Source organism: Lathyrus oleraceus, chromosome 4 (genome assembly GCF_024323335.1).
Source record: "Lathyrus oleraceus cultivar Zhongwan6 chromosome 4, CAAS_Psat_ZW6_1.0, whole genome shotgun sequence".
NCBI classification, from domain to species: Eukaryota; Viridiplantae; Streptophyta; class Magnoliopsida; order Fabales; family Fabaceae; genus Lathyrus; species Lathyrus oleraceus.
The window spans coordinates 127,842,329-127,847,345 of NC_066582.1; positions in this window are offsets into that span (position 1 = coordinate 127,842,329).

Below are 5,017 nucleotides of genomic sequence, written 5' to 3' on the forward strand. Positions count from 1 at the left end.
GATTAAAGGTGATAAGGTTCGAAGCTGCGATTGGAGAATCCGGTTCGAGTTGAAGCTTGTGACAAGTTCTTTCTTGAATAAAACCGTTAGGGTTTTGTCCTCCAATACCGGTTTGAGTTTGGGGGTTTTTGGACGAATCGCTTCATCAATATTCAGCCGAGCGAAGGTGATTGAGAAGAGGAAGTCTTCATCAGTCTAGTAGCGGATTTGGTGATATTGAAGTGAAGGATTCGGGTTCGATTCGTTGTGTTTGAGATCATCCGGGCCGAGGGTTTGAAGAACGGAAGATTCTTCAACAAAGGGGCTGGAATCGGAGGTCTAGCAACAACGATCGAAGGTCTTGATTCATCTTGAATCAAGGAGCAAGGATAGGAAGCATCATTCAACACATTGAAAGTTCTGTTGTTTACTTGCTTTGCAATCCTTGTATAAACGATTAAACTTCACAGATGATATCTAATTAATCATCTCAATTCTATTTTTAGAATTGAGGGCAGACGTACCCCGAAGCGAGGACGGCAGGGGAACTGCCTCATCAAATCTCTGTCTTCTTTAATTTTCTGCATAATCTATTTTCAGCTTAAAAATTAAGTGATTTTAGTTTAAGCAATTTTTACCAAACATTGATATAAGTTGAGTAAGTGATTAGAACTGCTGTTTTTGAATCCAAAGTACAATAGTATATTGTACTAGATAAATTTGAATTACTTACTCAACACAAATATCACTTGGAGTGTTTATGCACACCAAGTGTTTGTAAATTTGCATAAGCCAAAGTTGTCTTAAGTTTGCATCAAGTTTAAATTTGGTATTTTGGCTCATTGGAACTAGGCTTGCTAGTAAGTGAAATATATCATTGAGTGTGCAAATAGTGTATTGATTTGTATTTCACTTTATCTCTAATCCATTAGCTTAACGCATATCCGGTTTTCCAATAACGGTTCGTTTTAGACTAAAATTTTCCTCGGCCGCTTCCGCACTTAAAACAATTTTTCAAAACCAATTTTAAATTGGTAGCGCTGACTCAAGTTTTTAATTGGGATCTATTCAACCCCCCCTTCTAGATCCGTGCCATAGTCTAACAAGTGGTATCAGGAGCTCCGGTTCACTCCGTGCTTCAATAGAAAATGGCTAACGAACCTAAAGGGGCTTACAATAGAGCTCCCGTTTTCAATGGTGAAAATTATAGTTATTGGAAAGACTGTATGCGGGTGCACATAAATTCCATAGATAGAAAAATATGGAATGTTATTCTCAATGGTCCAATTCAAATAACCATGACCAATGAGAACAACGAAGTGGTGCCTAAGCCCAAAGCACAATGGACCGATGATGATGAAAAGAAATACAATTATGATTGGAAAGCCAAAAATATCCTAATCTCCTCATTAGGTGTAGATGAATACTATCGTGTATCCCATTGTCCTACTGCTAAGGCTATGTGGGATTCACTACAAATTGCCCATGAGGGGACGAATGATGTTAAATTGGCTAGAATCAATACACTAACACAAGAGTTTGATCTCTTTTTCATGGAGCAAGGGGAAACCATTGCTGACATGCAAAAGAGATTCACTCATCTCATCAATCGATTACATTCACTTGGTAGGCCTGTTTCCAATGTTATTGCTACTAATAAGATCTTGAGATGTCTTAACAGGGAATGGCAGCCGAAAGTGACCGCCATCAAAGAGGCAAATGATCTTACCACATTGGACTTGACAACATTGTTTGGTAAACTACAAGAGCACGAACAAGTTCTCTTGAGCCTGGAACAACACGAAAAGAAAGATAAGAAGGACAAAGCAAAGGTGAGTGAAAAGAAATCAATAGCTCTAAAGACTTCCTCCTCAAAGTCTCAAGCAAAAGAGCAAAGTGATTATTCATCGAGTGACGAAGAAGAAGAGGACAAGAGTGAAGATATGAGGCTGTTCGTTAAACGCTACAATCGTTACGTGAGAAAGAACGACATCCAACACTCCGAGAAGAACTTGGTAAACTTCCGGAAACAATCTAGGTACTCTAAAAGTGATGAGTCAAAAGGAAAAATGACTAGAGGGTCGTGCTATAAGTGTGGAAAGCCGGGTCATTACAAACCGGACTGTCCGATGAACAAGAAGACAAAGGAAAAAGAATCATACAAATCACACAAGAAACCATCAAAGCCAAGGAGAGCATACATAGCTTGGGAAAGCGATATCGACTCCTCCGATGATGAAAGTTCTAGTGATGAAGATGAAAATGCAAACCTATGTCTCTCCGTGCATCAAAAGAACAAGAAGAAACAGGTACGACATGCTAAATATGAAAAATCCTCTAGTATGTCTCATCATGAATTGCAAACTGTTTTTGATACTTTACACTGTGAAGCAAAAGAGGCCTTTAAAAGGCTTGCCTCAAATAAGAATTTTTTTTCTCATTTAGAACAAAAAATTCAAGAATCCGAAAGGAAACTTGAGGCACTTAAGGCTTCTATAGTGGAAAGCACAAAAACAAGTTATGAGGACCTTAGAAGTAAAATGATGAACTTTGGGTGTGATACTTGTTACATTTGGCAAAGCGAAGTAAGAAACCTAAAGGCCAAACTTAACAAGGCTCTTGAGCCCAAGATTACGTTTGCTATTGATAAATCAAATTTTCGAAAAAGTATGGTTAATCCATATCAAAAATACAAATATGTTATAAAGGATGAAGATAGCAAAAGTAATCAAAATGAAAAGTTCTCTTGTCTTTATTGTTGCAAGAAAGGCCACTCCATTGCTAAATGTAGATTTAGGAGATTTTTGGTTCCTAAAGGCATTTATCAATGGATGCCCAAATGCAACCATTCCGTTCCTCACCACTCAGGACCCAATAAGCCATTGGGTACCTTCTCTTGTTAATTATCTTATCACAGGTACAATGCCTCGAGACTACCGAGAGAAGATGGGTTCTCGACAGTGGATGCTCAAGGCACATGTCAGGAGACATATCTCTCTTCATTGACTTCGTGGCTAAGAAGAAGGGATATGTAACTTATGGTGACAACAACCGTGGAGCAATACTTGGTAAAGGTAGTGTAGTGTTTTTCATGGTGCAGGTACATCTACTGAAGACATACTCAAAGGTGGCGAGCCGGGGATTGATCAACCCGACATAGTCAAAATTGAGGAGGACACAGATGCACACCATGAGGAAACCGAGGTAGCTCATCCGCCTTCAAACGATGATCTCCCTCAAGCTTGGAAGTCTTCCAAAGACCATCCAATCGACAACATTCTCGGAGATATCTCAAAGGGTATTACAACTCGATCTAAGCTAAGTAATTTCTGTTATCACTTCGCTTTCGTTTCGCAAATGGAACCTAAAAACCCTAAAGAAGCCCTACTCGATGAACACTGGTTTTTGTCAATGCAGGAGGAACTTAATCAGTTCACCAGAAATGAGGTTTGGGACCTTGTCCCTCCTCCGCGAGATCATCGAGTAATCGGCACCCGATGGGTGTTTAGGAACAAGCTGGACAAAAACGGGGTAATAACCTGTAATAAGGCGCGTTTAGTCGCGCAAGGGTATAACCAAGAGGAAGGCATCGACTATGAGGAAACTTATGCTCCTGTTGCCCGACTCGAGGCTATACGCCTTCTCCTTGCTTTCGCCTGTGCGAAAGACTTTAAATTATTTCAAATGGATGTTAAGAGTGCATTCCTTAACGGTCACATAAATGAAGAGGTTTACGTCACACAACCTCCGGGTTTCGAATCCCATGAGTACCCTGATCATGTTTATAAACTAAAAAGGGCTTTGTATGGTCTCAAACAAGCTCCTAGAGCTTGGTATGAGCGACTAAGCAAATTCTTACTCGATCAAGGTTACTCAAGAGGAAAGGTTGACACAACCCTCTTCATTAAACGTCAAGGAAAGCACTTGATATTAGTGCAAATTTATGTAGATGATATCATATTTGGGTCTACTAACATGAATCTTGTGAGAGAGTTTTCTGACCTTATGCAGGGCGAATTCGAGATGAGTATGATGGGGGAGCTCACATACTTTCTCGGTCTGCAAATTAAACAGCTCAAAGAAGGAACTTTCGTGAGCCAGACAAAGTACTGTTTGGACCTTATCAAGAGATTTGACATGGCAAAAGCTAAGGCCATAGACACCCCCATGCCTATTTGTACAAACTTGAACAAAGATGAAGACGGTAAGGAAGTAGATGTAAAACAGTATAGAGGTATGATCGGTTCACTCCTTTATCTTACTGCTTCTCGTCCCGATATTATGTTTAGCGTATGCATGTGCGCAAGATATCAATCATGTCCCAAGGAATCCCATTTAAAAGCCGTTAAATGAATACTTCGATACCTATCCGGTACTCCGAAGTATGGACTATGGTATTCCAAAGGTAATGATTGTTCATTGGTAGGCTTCTCCGATTCCGATTTTGCCGGCTGCAAATCGGATAGGAAGAGCACCAGTGGCACTTGTCACTTATTTTCAAACTCTTTGGTCAGTTGGCATAGCAAGAAACAGGTTTCAGTTGCTTTGTCAACCGCCGAAGCGGAATACGTTGCCGCCGGTAGTTGTTGTGCCCAAATCCTATGGATTAAGCAACAACTATTGGATTTTAACCTCAAACTTGAACGTATTCCCATTTTTTGTGACAATACAAGTGCCATTAACCTGACCAAGAATCCTGTGCTACATTCTCGCACCAAACATATCGAAATTCGACACCACTTTCTTCGGGATCATGTAGAGAACCTTTCTTTCATATCCGCCGAGAACTTGGCATTCTCGATATTTCGGAACGGGCACTATAATCTGCTGTTTTACCTTATTCCATATAAGACTTTAATCTTGTACTTCTAACAAATCAATGTTGTTGCAAGCACAAGTTTACCGTTCACCAAGTCACTCCGGCATCGAGGTGATACTGTTCCTCTCTTTCTCTCTCTGCAAAGTCTCATTATTAAAATAGTTATACCTCATAATGATATTGTATATATATGCATGATGTATCTCTTTGGATGTTTAT